This window comes from Papio anubis, chromosome 19, assembly GCF_008728515.1.
Source record: "Papio anubis isolate 15944 chromosome 19, Panubis1.0, whole genome shotgun sequence".
NCBI lineage: Eukaryota > Metazoa > Chordata > Mammalia > Primates > Cercopithecidae > Papio > Papio anubis.
Genome location: NC_044994.1, coordinates 15,088,684 through 15,104,287, shown reverse-complemented (window position 1 = coordinate 15,104,287; position 15,604 = coordinate 15,088,684). Strand labels below are relative to the sequence as shown.

The window sequence follows — 15,604 nt, the reverse complement described above, 5'->3', positions numbered from 1 at the left end:
GCAAAACCCTTTCCACCTACCCCGCATGCCCAGCACTTGTTGTTAGCATCTCTCTCGGCACTGAACCGTTATTCGAGGTGCAACAGTGTGCATTTCTCAATCTCTCAGCACGGTGCGTCTTGCGTCCCAAGCTGCATTCTGGGCTCAAAGGCCTGTAACTGTTTAATACATTTCTGTGTATTCCTTAGTATAAACCACCACACTGCAGGGGTTCACCAAAATACTCGCTGCCATACCACAGGTATTCCCACACGGGTAAGGCGAGAGGCACATCTCGAGTCACACAGGGGACTTGAACAAACTGCACGGGGCATCTGAGCGGTCCTCACATGGGCAGAGCAGAGCAGAGCTGCAAAAAGCCAGGCTCCTCCATCTGCCTCTCCCCAGGGGCCCGCGCGGGTTCCGCGTGCGGGTCTGGCCAAAAAAGCTCCGAAGCGCGCGCTCGCGCGCGCCGCAGCCGGCGCATGCGCGGGACGCGCTTGGCGGTGAAAGACGCTTCCTCAGCCCGCGCGGGAGACCGAGAAATAGTAGTAAGTGAGAGCTCGTCCTCTCGCCGGTCCACAGCCACCGAGTGTAGCCCGGGCCCGGCCTATTTCCTCAGACACAGCCCCAGAGCCGGGCGGCCACCCCTACCCCGGGAGCCCTTCGCCAAGCGCGCAGCTCCAGACCAGAAGTAGCCGCTCCGACCCAGAGCTCCGGGTGGGGTAAAGAGATTCCTTTTACTCACCGCCTCCAAGATTGCCTCGGGATTGGCGAAAGCCCCCGAAGGGAAGCGAGCACTTTCTGACGCTGTGAAGGGACGGCTGGTCGCTTTTCTCTTTCGCCCTTTCCCTTCACCAGAATGCCAAATCCTCGGTGGGAAGGCCGACCCCTCCGGACAGCCCGCGCTTTAAGGCCGGGGGCTGCCGGCCGGGCTCGGAGGCGGCCGGACCCGCCCCGCCCGGGAGCCCGCGCGACGTCACGCGGGAGTTCCAGCTGCGTCACGCCCCTTCCTCCCGCTGCCCGGCGCGGCGGCGCACTTTGTGCCCCAGCTGAGGAGCGGGCTCCGCTGTGCGGCCCATTCCCGAGTGCAATGGCTGGGGAGGGGAGCGACCCGAAGAGTCTGGCGACCGCCACAGCGCCTCTGAGATGCGCTGGGGAAAGCTCAAGCCGTTCTGTCGGGGGAGCATCAAGCCCTTGGGGTTCTTCTGTGAAAGTTATCTGTACAGTGTGTCTAACTTAAACATTTTGGAGGGAAGCATGTATGAGTGACCTGTACCGAACGGAGAGTTAAAATTAACTGATGGTGGGGTATGGACGCGGAGCCGTCTAACATAGTTTTCGGCCTTGTTGCTGTATTCTGCAATTTAGTGATGTGACCAGACAGGATTGGGCGGTAACGCCATAGATCAAAACGATCTGTATTTTGCTGAGGTTAAACAGGAAGTTTCTGGCAGATCTGAAAAGAGAAGGAATCTGAAGCGATCAGCGTTATTTATTGGGACAACATGCTGTTAGATAATTTTTTTTAAGTCCAGTTTTCTTGTGACTGTTCGTTTGAGATTCAGACCGATAGTAGGTATTCCTATTTCTCCTGATTTCTAAAAGAATCGTTTTTAGACCACTAGAAATTCTACAAATGAACAAAACAGAGTAGAATCACAATATCTTTTAAACCAGTCCAGTACTTTTGTGTAATCATTCTAAGACCTGGGAAGAGGACAAGGGATATTAACAGTTTAAAAGTTTAGTACTTAGAAAATCATAAATACAAAGTGGAAAGGTAATTTTTCAACCTGTCCCCACATCTTAAGGGATGAATAAATACCATAACTTAAAAAGTTAGTATACAGAAGAGGGGTGCTAGACCTTCTATTAGCGTGTTACGGCAACTATCATTCACTTCCCCGTTTTATAAGACTTAACTCCACATTTTTAAAAGAAAATGGATAAAATTTTGACTATGTAATTTTTAACACAAGATAGGAAACATAATTGACAGAGTGAAGCTTTTATGTTTATGACATAACCTGTAATAAGTTTGTCATTTAACAGAGTATTGAAAGAGCAGTGTGCTGTGGTCTGTACTGTGGTCCAAAGAAAAAGTATCTGAGCAGAATGACCCAACCTGTTCCTATGGCCTCTGCCTGTGTGTCACTGTCTAATCCATTCTTGCAAGTCAGAAACCAGAGTCATCCTTGACACTTTATTCATCCCTAACTTCCATATGCAAGCCATCACCCAGTCCAATTTTACTTACCAGACATCTAAATCCATCCGCTTCTCTCCATCACTACCTCCGTAATCCAAGATACTGTTATTTCTTACCTAGTCTACTGCTAGTCTCCTTTCCACATCAACACAGCCAACCACCCCTCCTAAACCTTTGTTTTCACTGGGGTTCGGAAAAAAATTTGAGCATCTATTCTCCATATATATATTTAATTTTAAATTACATGTACTGCTGAAAAATGGTACATGATCTAATGAGGAAGTTATAGGCTCTGAACTCAGACATCTGGGTTTAAATCCTGCTCTAATACTTCCTTACTGAGTGACCTCACTGCTTAACCTCGCTGTCCCATTTTACCTACCTGTAAATTGAGGATAATAATAGTACCAACCTCACAGGGTATTAAGATTAAATGAATATATGTAAACTGCTTAGTATTCAGATATATACTGTGTGCCCAAAAGCTAGCCATAATTAGTATTTCTTAGCTAATATTATAATCCATTTTAAAAGCATTTTTAGAGGATGAAAAAATAGAATAAAAATACATCTTCTTCCCTCCTCCACCTTAAATCGTGTCTACTTTGAGACCACTTCTCTATACTGCAGCTACTGTGATCTTGAAAAGTACATCTATTAATGTCACTATGCTGCTTAAACCCCTTCAGTGGCTTCCAGTTACTCTGTGAAGGAAGCCCCTTTGAATTGCCTCTGCTACCTCTTTGGCTTTATTTCCAGATATTTTCTGTCCTGTGGTCTCACTAGACTTTTGATGTCTCCTAGGCCATTGCATGCTATTGTCTCTGCCTGGAGTTCTCCACCAAACCTACCCCACTCTTTGCCGTAGCTATCTACTAATCATGTTTTTATCTTATTTCAATAGTCTCTTCTACTAGATCCTCTTATAGTACCATGTAACCTCCCCTTCTTACAGTTTTTATTGTTTTAGTTATTTAATGAATTCTGTCTCCCCGCTGGACTGTAAATTTCTTGAGATAAAAAACTAATCATGTTTTTATCTTATTTCAGTAGTCTCTTCTACTAGATCCTCTGATAGTACCATGTAACCTCCCCTTCTTACAGTTTTTATTGTTTTAGTTATTTAATTAATTCTGTCTCCCTGCTGGACTGTAAATTTCTTGAGATAAGAAAACCATGTCTTGGGCCAGACTTTGGGTGACTGAGGCAAGAGGATCACTTGAGGCCTGAAGTTCAAGATGAGCTTGGGCAACATAGTGAAATCTTGTCGTGTATTCTAAAAAAACAAACAAAAATAGCTGGGCACAGTGGTGCATGGCTCTAGTTCTAATTACTGTGGAGGCTGAGGTGGGAGGATCACTTGAGCATGGGAGTTCAAGGCTGCAGTGAGCTATGATTGTGCCGCTGTACTCCAGCCTAGGTGACACAGCAAAAGACCTTGTCTCTAAAATTTAAAAAATAAAAAAGGTTTGTTCACCCTTTTGTCTCCAGAAACTAGCCCAGTGTGTGCCACCAAATCAGTATTCTATGAGTGAATTAAATGGGCATTCCCTGATAGATCCCGTTTCTATGTAAATGGAAACCTTTGGGTACATTCAAAATTCTTAAATTTTTAAATGAGATATTATATGGTCACTTTAACAATGGAAATGGCGGGCATCCTCATAGGTTCTAAACAAGCTTTAAGAACCACATGGAATAAACTTGAAAGTTCCAAAGATCTGCTGAAAAAACATCTTTAACAGAGAAGCAGTTATTTTGAACTCTTCATAATGCTGGGTTTCTCATATTTTGTGGCTTAGAGCCGTACTTCCCAAACTTTTTCAACTTCAGCATACTTAGAAAATGAACACCTGTGTTATATATTGTAATGAAAAGATGAGGCTGCTTCCATCCAGTGGCAACAGAAGTAGAAGTTGAGAATAGTCACCTCAGGCCCAGTGCTGCCACCTTCAGGGCTAGGTTTTTAATGTCCCAGCACACCTATTGGAGGTCCCTGGCTGGAATGCTGAATTTAAATAAACTAGTGAAATAGTTAAAATGGTAAGTTTACGTTATGTATATCTAGGCACCAATTTAAAATAAATTGTGTGATAGCAGTACAGACTGTAGGATTCTTAAAAGTAAAGTTTTGGAACTCATGTAGGTTAAAAAGTCATCTAACTCAAGCCATTTACAAATGAAACCCTGTAGATTCTACAGTCTATGCTTAACTCCTGCAACTGGGTAGTTGAGTGTTGTGAAGGGAAAATGACATATCACGTTAGACTGATATCACTAAAATCATATGGTTTCATACTTCATGCAGGGCATCAGTTAATCCTTAAGATAGCCTTTGTTCAGCTCTTTTTATTTTCTCTGCTGTCTTCCAGACCTTTACTATTTGCAGTCCTCAAGCCTCTGAAGGTATTTTCACTCTAGGCGGACAACCTGACCTCCTGATTAAACAAGACAGTTGAGCTCAACAAGTGTGATCTTCCTAAACTTGCTTTTTTCTTTCTCAACCCTATGAATTAGGCAATACCATTTGCAGTTAAAAATACAACCTGAGACTAGATAGGGTGGCTCATATCTGTAACCTCAGCACTGTGGGAGGCCCACGGGAGGCGCACTTGAGATTTGAGAAACTGTGGTATAGGCTGAATGACAGAGCCAGAACCTGTCTCTTAAAAACACACACACCCTCCAAACAATCCAGTTGCTTCTCCCTTTTGTGTCCACCCTGGTTCAAGCTACCATCAATCTCTTCTATGGCAATATCCTTCTTTTAAAAAAATAAATAATCTGTTACCACTCTTTTCTCCATTACAGTATATTCTCCAACAGCACTCTGAGAGGTTCTTTAAAATCTTTCAGAAAATCACACTCCCTGCTCAAAGCGTTTCAGGGTCTTCCATCACCCTAAAATAAAATCCAAACTCCTTTCCATGGTGTCAGGATGAGTCAGGCACTATATTCTCTTAAATATAATTTTGAATTAGTGCTTTCCTTTTCAACCTCACTTACTGCCCTGGTTTAGGCCCTGATATTTCTTACCTAGGCAACAGCCTCCCTGCCTCCAGTCTTGTTCACTTTAATTCAGTCTCACACAGCCACCCAACATCTAAACCATTATTTCTGATTCTGGCATTCCTTTGCTTAAAACTCTTCAAAAGACTATTGCTAGACCGGCGCAGTAGCTGATGCCTGTAATCTCTGCACTTTGGGAGGCCGAGGTGGGCAGATCACTTGAGGTCAGGAGTTTGAGACCAGCTTGGCCAACATAGTGAAACCCCATCTCCACTAAAAATACAAAAATTAGCTGGGTGTGGTGGCAGGCACCTGTAATCCCAGCTACTCGGGAGGCTGAGGGAGGTGAATCGCTTGAACCCGGGAGGCGGAGGTTGTAGTGAGCCGAGATCACATCCCTGCACTATAGCCTGGGTGACAGAGGAAGACTATGTCTAAAAAAAAAAAAAAGAAAAAAAAAAAGGCTATTGCCTAAAGGCTAAAGGTTAAAATTCAGTTTCTTTAAAATGTCGCACAAGCTCTTGTCCTTGCACACTCTCTGCTGTACCCCTTGCTCTTTACCTCTTTCAACAGGAAACTGCTTTTATTCCTCTCTCCTTCCCTTGGTTGTTTCTTAGTCTTGGCTCATACAATGTTTTTCTCTTGGAATTACTTTCACCCCCATTTTTTACAGTTCATTTTTCTTATTCTTTAAGTCTCAGCTCAGGCACTACCTCTTTCAGGAGACTAACCTAACATCTCTCTCCATCCTTCCTTCCTATACCTTTTCACAAATGGCCTTCCTCATTCTCCCATGCCCTCAATGCATATCTTTATCATTGCACTTAACACCATTATATTGTAATTATTTTTGTGTTTTTAGTCTTCAGCTAGGCTCCTTGATGTCAGACTGTGCTTTCTTTATTCTTCTGTTTTCCTGCTTTTTTTTTTTTTTTTTTTTTTTGGAGACAAAGTCTTGCTCTGTCCCCTAGGCTGGAGTGCAGTGGCATAATCTCAGCTTACAAAAGCCTTTGCCCTCCAGATTCAAGCGATCCTCATGCCTCAGTCTCCCGAGTAGCTGGGATTACAGGCACCTGCCACCATGCCTGACTCATTATTGTATTTTTGGTAGAGACGGAGTTTTGCCATGTTGGCCAGGCTAGTCTCAAACTCCTGACTTCAGGTGATCCACCCTCCTCAGCCTCCCAAAGTGCTGGGATTACAGGCGTGAGCCACCACGCCTAGCCCTGTTTTCCTACTTTTCTTTTTTATTTAATTTTTTGAGACAGAGTCTCACTCTGTTGCACGGGCTGGAGTGCAGTGGCACAACCTCGACTCACTGCAACCTCTGCCTCCTGGGTTCTTTCCTGCTTTTTACTAGAGTCTTAGCACAGAACTATCCCATAGAGCCCCATATATTAGATTTTCTAAAAATTACATTTTAAGTGAAAATCAGGTGAAATTAACTTAATATATTTTATTTAACCCAGTTTATGTAAAATATTATTTAAACGTAATCAATATAAAAATTAATGAGACTTTTTAGGTGGTTTTTCTTCATACTAAGTCTCTGAAATCTGATATATATTTTACCTTTACAGCACATCTCAGTTTAGACTAGCCACATTATAAGTGCTCAAGTCTACATGACTAGTGGCCACTGTATTGTACAGCGCAGGCCCAGCATATATAATATAATCAATGAGTGAACAAATGAGGTTGTGTGATTTACTTAAAGAAGCAGGATGGAAATGGGACATGAGTTTCCGATTCTTTGTTTATTTCTGCTATTTGTGCTGGGCATTCATCATCCCATCCCCCACCGAGCATTGAGTGCCTGTATCTCCAGGCATAAAATTAAAAGGTAAGTGATTACATCCTTTATGATTACTTATATAAAACTCTCCAGTATCTCTGACTTGAACACACAATACTGGTAAACTGGGGTGAATTGTTATACCTGCAGTTGTAACTATTTTAAGAACACAACAAAAGGCTGTTTGAGAGGTGAGGGAAAGAAATTTTAAGACAAAAGAAAAGTATCTTAACTGGCAACACTTGTGTTAAATGAACACTTGATTCAATTTTTTAAAAGTTGTTTACAGTAGTTAGTACGTGTTGTTTGTGAGTGGGAGTATACGTCTATCAGTGATCTTGCCTCAAGTGCCAAGATGTTTTGTTTATGATTTGAGTTGATGGTGCCAAGATTCCAGGTTGAGAAGTTTTATAATTGTTTAAAAATATATATTTAACATTGGTGGAAGGTGTCAGCATCACAGTTTTTATCCTAGGTGTTCATCTAAATGCTCATATCGGACATTAAAGAGTATACCTTGCTTTTTAATTAGAAAGATTAGCCTCGTGTATCCTGGCCAGCTTCCAATTTAGATAAGGAAGCTTTATTTTGATCTTCACTGTAGCTACATTGGACTTCATACCTTCTTCATTTCCCATTTTGAGCTGTTAAAATAGTTTTCTGTTTATTTTTAAACATCATTCACCGAGCTGCTTCGTTTCCCATCAGTAATGGCCAAAGTTTTACTGGCACATAATTTGCCGATTTAGGAACTATCTCTTTATACTTGATAAAGAAGGTTAAACAGTATATTCATAGTTGCCTAGGTTTAAATTATAATGGGATGATGAAGAATGTTGTTGATCTGTTATTTCCGAAATGGTTTCTTCTTTATTTATTTATTTTGATACAAAGTCTTGCTCTTATCGCCCATGCTGGAGTGCAGTGGCACGATCTCAGCTCACTGCGATCTCCACCTCTCAGGTTCAAGTGATTCTCCTGCCTCAGCCTCCTGAGTAGCTGGGATTACAGACGTGCCACCACGCCTGGCTAATTTTTGTATTTTTAGTAGAGATAGGGTTTCACCATTTTGGCCAGGCTGGTCTCGAACTCCTGACCTCAAGGGATCCACCTGCCTTGGCCTCCTAAAGTGCTGGGGTTGCAGGTGTGAGCCACTGCACCTGGCAAAATTATTTCTTATCAATGGAAAGGGACACCTGTTTCTTCCATGTCATCTATTTATAATGCAGTGGCTGTTTGGACAATATTTCATATCTATTCATATAAGCTTATGAAGCCCAGGAATTTTGTTAGTTGGTTAGCCCATAAGCCTTTTTTCTAACCCTGGCACTTATAGGAATCTCAGAACTTAACTGCTGAAAAAATAAGATAATTTAAGAGTGATCACTACGACTGTAAAATAGAAAAGTTTATTTTATTTTGAGAATCTCAAACAACAAATCTTTACCATTTTATCTAGTAAATAAAGTATTATACTGCAATGTACCTATGTATAATGCTACCATGATACAAGCTATGGGAATAATATTTATTTACAGTAATGGAAAATATTATGAAGGGCTGTCGGAACAAGTCACTGACATGTGGATTCTATTAATTAAAGAATTCTTTGATAGGTTCACACAAGCAAACATGTTTAATATTCATTGCTTTGTCCATTTGAAAAAAAATCTCATCTTAAATGCTAATTTTTTCGCCTGTGAATTGATGGATTTCTTCATTGCCAGCAAATAGTTGTGATCTTTAATGTAATTATATGCTTCACAGATTACAGATATATCTTTAAGCACTGTCTCTTTTTTTGGTCTTTATTCTAATTATGCTTGAGAAAAATAGACTTACAAATATTGGCTTTTTGTTTTTCCTAATCCATGTTAGTCTAAGTTTAAGGAAGCTTTGATAGCTACTTTTCCAAAGGTAAAATAAAAAATTTAAAAATGTTTTATGTTCAAAGTTGTTCTTAGAGGAGATCCTGAGTTTTAGCTAGAAATGTTTTCAGTTTTATGTAAGTTATAATCAGAAATATTAAAAATGTACAGTGAAATTGTGTTTTCATTCAACTCATACTCTTGGTGACAGTTTGTTTTTGTGGACTATTTAGGATACTAACGTTGAAATAGATAGGCTTCCGGCCAAGTGCAGCAGCTCGTGCCCACAATCCCAGCACTTTGGGAAGTCTAGGTGGGAGGATTGCTTGAGACCAACCTGGGCAACATAACAAGACCCTGTCTCTACAAGAAAATAAAAATAAAGATAAGTCTAGCTGGGTTCAGTGTTGTGTGTAGCCTCAGTACTTGGGAGGCTGAGATGGGAGGATTGCTTGAGCCCAGGAGGTTGAAGTTGCAGCCCAGGAGGTCGAACTTGCTCACACTCTAGTCTGGGTGACAGAGTGGGACTCTGTCTCAAAAAAAAAAAAAAAAAAAGTCTCCTTCCTTTTCTCAATTGTAGTACATCTCTTATGTGAGGTGAGCATATGCCCTAGCTTACCAGTGACAGTCCTGGTTAATTCCTATTGCTCTAGCTTAATTATTAATAGAGCTCCCTTTTACTTTTAAAAACGTCCTGATTTGGATGACTGTAAACCATATGGTCAGAGCCTGGTGCAGTGGCTCATGCCTGTAATCCCAGCATTTTGGGAGGCCAAGGCAGGAGGATCACTTGAGCCCAGAAGTTTGAGACCAGCTTGGGCAACATAGTGAGACTTGGTTTCTATAAAAAATAAAAACAAATTAGCTAGGTATGGTGTGTATGCCTGTGGTCCCAGCTACTCAGGAGGCTGAAGCGAGAAGATCTCTTGAGCCTAGGAAGATGAGGCTGCAGTGAGCCATGCACTGCACTCCAACCTGGGTGACAGAGCAAGTACATTTTTCTTTTTACTTCAAAAAACTTTGGCCGGGGGCAGTGGCCCATGCCTGTAATCCCAGCACTTTGGGAGGCCAAAGCAGGCAGATCATGAGGTCAAGAGATCAAGACCATCCTGGTCAACATGGTGAAACCCCGTCTCTACTAAAAACGCAAAAATTAGCCAGGCGTGGTGGTGCACACCTGTAGTCCCAGCTACTCAGGAGGCTGAGGCAGGAGAATTTCTTGAATCGGGAAGGCGGAGGTTGCAGTGAACCAAGTTTGTGCCACTGCAGTCCAGCAGTCCAGCCTGATGAGTGAGACTCCGTCTCAATAAAACAAACAAACGAACAACAACAACAACAACAAAAATGCTTTACACTGTAGGAGGTAACTAAAAGTATTTACAATTTGATCATGATTTAATTAGCCTCAGAGTTGAAAATAAACTGGGCTTCCTCAGTTAGGATTGGAGTGAAACACCTATTATGATCATCTCACTTCATTTTTTAGACTATTTAATTTATTTCTTAGCATTTTTGGTACACGTGCTTTTTTTACTTGCCTTACAGCAGATACGTACATTTGAGAAATGAATATAAATTGACTTCTAATAGAATTAGAAAAATGGTTATACTGGCTTTCCCAGCCCTGGTTGTGAGTTGTTTCATGTACTAAATTTAAAATCAAGTAGATTGAAGGGTCTTAAATTATGTTGTAATCTCAGAAGGGACAGAGTAGGAAGTGTTCCAAAAAATTTTGATCATGTTCTACAATCAATGCTGGCATATAGCCATATTCCCAGCCTTCTTGTGCTATGGAAAGAGTCCTGAGCTGGAAGATAGGACGAGAGATTAAATTCTGACCCTATCTCTGATTATCTGCATGTTTCCTAGACAAGTCTTATTTCCCTCACTGAAAGAGGATATTAATACTGTGCCCAAAGGGGTTGTTTTAAGAATGGAATAATATATTTGAAATTTCTTAAAGAAGAATTAAGAGAAGTTTGAAGCAGCTTGCCTATTGGGAGAAGAATGGCAGAAGGCTTTCCAGGCAGAAGGCATGTGCAAAGGCTATATTGTGGGGAATCATTGTTGAGTTCTATAATTGCAAGTATATAGTAATGTATTTGTATACGTTGATATTGGGAAGGCATCAGCTGCACCATCTAATTTGCTGAATGAATTCTAATTTTTAATTCTAATCTTGTTGAGCAAATAATTTAATTTCTCTGTACTTTGGTTATTGATCAATGAAATGAAGGTAATAATATGTACCTTGAGTGTTTTACAGGATTGTTGATAGGATTAAATGAGAGAGAAATGTAAGAAACTGTAACAATGTAAGAAACTGTTGTTAACAGTAGATAGATTTAAGAGCTACAGCTGGCCGGGCGCTGTGGCTCACGTCTGTAATCCCAGCACTTTGGGAGGCCAAGGCGGGAGGATCACGAGGTCAGGAGATCAAGACCATCCTGGCTAACACGGTGAAACCCTGTCTCTACTAAAAATACAAAAAACATTAGCCGGGCGTGGTGGCGGGCGCCTGTAATCCCATCTTCTCGGGAGGCTGAGGCAGGAGAATGGCATGAACCCGGGAGGCAGAGCTTGCAGTGAGCCAAGATCACACCACTGCACTCCAGCCTGGGCGACAGAGCGAGACTTTGTCTCAAAAAAAAAAAAAAAAAAAAAGAGCTACAGCTAATCAGATCTCTTCAATGGCTAAAGTTGTGTAGTTATAGGGAAACTATTGAATTGCTAGGCAAATTGTGAAAGATTCATAATTATAGAAAGGATTCCACTATATTGTTAAATGCTTTTACATGTATTATTTTGATTTACATAATTGAATTCAGGTAAGTTAGATAGTATTATTATATGGTTGTTGTTATTTTATTATATTCCAAGGGATTTAAAATATCATCTAACCCAATGGCAAAATGATATAGAAAGGAGAAACTAATCTATTCCTTTATTTCAGAATTAGTGGTTATAAGAAATTATTTTTTGGCCAAGCGCGGCGGCTTATGCCTGTAATCCCAGCACTGTGGGAGGTCAAGGCAGGTGGATTGCTTGAGCCCAGAAGTTTGAGACCAGACTGGACAACATGAGGAAACCCCATTGCTACAGAAAATACATAAAAATTAGCTGGGCATGGTGATGTGCGCCTGTAGTCCGGGCTACTCCATAGGCTGAGGTGGGAGGATTGTTCCAGCTTGGGAGATGGAGGTTGCAGTGAGCTGAGATCTTGCCACCGCACTCTAGCCTGGGTGACAGAGTGAGACCCTCTCTCACAATTATTATTAATAATAAAATAATATATGTTATTATTGGGCTTTTTTCAGCAGTGTGTATCTCCACTTTTTTGTATTTGCTGTGCACTCTTCAGTTTTCCTATTTCATCTTTATTCAATTCATTAGCTACTTTACCCCAACTTCCAAGGAGATAGTGTTTTTTTTTAAACTCACCTTTAATTATTCTAACAGAAATTCAAGTTAAACGAAAAGATGATGTGCTTTTAGTCAGATTTCTTTTTTCTTTGCACCTGTTTCTCCTTCACTTTCTCTGAACTAAGTTTACATATTATACAAACAAATATGATATTTACTTAATTAAAGTACATGATTAACTGTTCAGTTTTAAAATTTTTAATCTGCTTGACTAGAGCCTTCATATAATGTGTTTTTCAGAGCCAAGCCTCAGGATCACATTATAGGTTATAATGAATTACTTCTTGTAACTAGACCCTCTTGGACCCAGTCCAAGACAAACTTGTACTATTCAAAATTGTGTGTTTCACTGTAATGAAAAATGTTACTTGAGGGTCCAATGTAGTCAATCTGTTTTTACTATAACTTTTCCAATGTAAAAACTTAAACAATGAAGTCTTTGGATCAATGCTGGACATAAGAGTATTTACAGAGTACATACTAACTGTTCATTTTGCTGCTGTTTGGTCCTTTAAAAATTGGCAACCAAATTCAGGAAATAAATTGAAGTTTATTAGAAAATACCTTTCTCACAGAAGGTCAAGTTTCAGTGCATCTCAGGTTTTGTGGGAATGGATCAAATACATCAGACAAAAATAGGCTAAAAGTTCCTTCCTCTCCATTTGAAATTGCTGTACTCATTTCTCAGAACATCTAATTTAATTGTATTTTGTATTAGAATTATAAAACTAAAGAAAAAGCAGTTTGACTATATTTGTCCTATAACATGATATGTTGGGCACGTCTTGGGCCCTGCTTGCTCCAAGTATTTCAGTGGCAACCAGATTCATGCAGGTGAAACTTGACAGTCCCTCACCCTAGGAGCTTCTCTGAAGCCAGTAGAAACAAGTATGCAATTTGAAAGTGTAAGAAATTAGCAACCCATGCAGCAACTCTTAACTGATGGAAGTCAGAAGTTGTGGATAAGTGCTCTTCTCTTGTGTCTTCTGACAGGCTATTCTGGGGTAGTTTGATGGCTCCTAAGAAGATACTGGGCTTGAGCCCTGTTTGCTTATAGTGGTGGATGAACTCAAGGATAAACTTTTGTATTGGCCTTCCTTCCTTCCTTTCACTAGTCCCTTACTCCTGTGTCTGGGTGCTTTCCCAAATAAAGAACCTGCACATAAGCCAGAGGTCTCAGGCTCTTACTTTCCATGGAGAACCTACACTAAAAGGGGAAACTTGAGATTTCTATTTCACTATTTTTGAATTATTAATGGAAGTTTTAACTTTTAAAAATTTGCATGCATGGGTGGGACAGTCATTAATTGTATCAGTCATTTGTAAGAATGTTAATGACCCAAGATTGGTTGAACATGTGCATTTGAGGTTATTTTTCTGATAATGTTAAGGGGTTAGATTTGAAAAGACTCACTCACTTGCTCATTCTCTCTTGCAGGCAGAAAAATCTTTTCTTGCTGCTCTCCTAGGATCTACCAACCAGAGATTCTAATGTGATATGTTTGGAATGGAGTTATCGACCTGCATTTTTAATAGGCATCCTCCAGGTGAGTCAGATGGTCATGGACTACGCTTTGAGAACATTGCTAGGTTATTACAGTAGTAATTCTCCTGGGTATTATTAGCTACATAAAGTTATAATCAATCTTATATTTCTTAATGTTTCAAGAGTCATTGAGAAATTCATTAGATTTAAAATATTTTCATGTTGGAAGTGTTTCTCACTCCTAATCTAAATCATTATAGATATGATAGGCAAAGAACTTTCAAGGGAATAGATTTAAGATATAACTTTGAAACTAAAAATTTGTCACTCAAGTTACATTTTCACTTTGTCAGTGGTACATAACTTCTAAGATAATAGTTTCTGGTTGTTCTTAAGGCTGTATGTCTTTAACACAATGAACTGTTATGTACTATATTTCCCAGTTTTGGATTTATAGACAGTTCAGTTGTTAGTCTTGAGTTATTCAAATTCGCTATTTGTATAAAATCATTTATGTATTTATTGAGACAGCATTTCACTCAGTTGCCCAGACTGGAATATAGTAGTGTGAACACAGCTCACTGCAGCCTCGATCTCTTGGGATCAAGTAATCCTTTTGCTTCAGTGTCCTTTGTAGCTAGGGCCACGAGCCTGTACCACTGTGCCCAGGTAATTTTTTATTTTTTATTTTTTGTAGAGACAGGGGTCTCACTTTGTTTCCCAGGCTGGTCTTGAACTCCTGGGCTCGAGCAATCCCCCTACTGTAGCCTCTCAAAGTGCTGGGATTATAGGTTTGAGCCACCATTCCCTACCAGAACATTGTAAAAAATTTAAATTTTTTGTTGTTTTTCTGCCTTCTTTGCAATTGTTTGTAGTAGTATCTACTGTAAACATTTAAAAGTAAATGCACATTAAATACTAATTTTAATGACTACTCACATAGGCTAACTTGCTTACGTATCTAATAAAATACTTTTAATAAGAATATATAATTAATTAGGCTGGGCATGGTGGCTCACACTTGTAATCCCAGCACTTTTGGAGGCCGAGGACGGTGGATCACCTAAGATCAGGAGTTCGAGATCAACCTGGCCACATGGTGAAACCCCATCTATATTAAAAATACAAAAATTCACCAGATGTGGGGGCATGTGCCTGTAATACCAGATACTTGAGAGTCTGAGGCAGGAGAATCACTTGAACTTGGTAGGCGGAGGTTGCGGTGAGCCAAAATCATACCACTTTACTCCAGCCTGGGCGACAGAGCGAGAGTCTCTCTCTCAAAAAAAGAAAAAAAAGGCCGGGCGCGGTGGCTCAAGCCTGTAATCCCAGCACTTTGGGAGGCCGAGACGGGCGGATCACGAGGTCAGGAGATCGAGACCATCCTGGCTAACACGGTGAAACCCCGTCTCTACTAAAAATACAAAAAACTAGCCGGGCGAGGTGGCGGGCGCCTGTAGTCCCAGCTACTCCGGAGGCTGAGGCAGGAGAATGGCGTAAACCCGGGAGGCGGAGCTTGCAGTGAGCAGAGATCCGGCCACTGCACTCCAGCCCGGGCTACAGAGCAAGACTCCGTCTCAAAAAAAAAAAAAAAAAAAAAGAAAAAAAAATATGTGATTAATTCGTGGGCTAAATTAGTGAAATGATACTTTTGTCTTTCTGCACACCATCTACATACAGTGTTTACAATTTAAGCAAAAAACAAGATTCTTTTAGCATGGACTTAAATTGAAATTATAGCATCAGCAGAAAGCTTTTTGTAAAGCGAGTAAACATCTTTCAGGAAATTTAAGTTGATTACAAGAGCTCAATAAGATCAGTTGTGTTATAAA

The 15,604-nt window shown here is 40.5% G+C and overlaps 1 protein-coding gene and 1 long non-coding RNA gene across 8 annotated transcripts in view; one reads left to right on the top strand and one right to left on the bottom strand.

The window, feature by feature from the left end:
• Positions 1–15,604, bottom strand: part of RBBP8 (RB binding protein 8, endonuclease) — a 118,153-nt gene that overhangs the window by 97,373 nt on the left and 5,176 nt on the right. For 4 of the 6 annotated variants that reach the window (XM_031658734.1, XM_031658736.1, XM_031658738.1 and 1 more), the window contains exon 1: positions 728–968. The exons of 1 other annotated variant lie outside the window; for it this stretch is intronic. The gene's annotated coding sequence lies outside the window, so the exon portion shown is untranslated. Of the gene's footprint in view, positions 1–20; positions 159–727; positions 969–15,604 lie in introns of those variants that run through there. One more of the 6 variants, XM_021929983.2, reaches the window with a different exon arrangement.
• The window catches only part of LOC116271456, a 48,153-nt gene continuing 33,001 nt past the window's right edge, over positions 453–15,604 (top strand). For both annotated transcript variants that reach the window (XR_004180032.1, XR_004180031.1), the window contains exons 1-2: positions 453–530; positions 13,725–13,833. This is a non-coding gene — a long non-coding RNA (uncharacterized LOC116271456). The remainder of the gene's footprint in view (positions 531–13,724; positions 13,834–15,604) is intronic.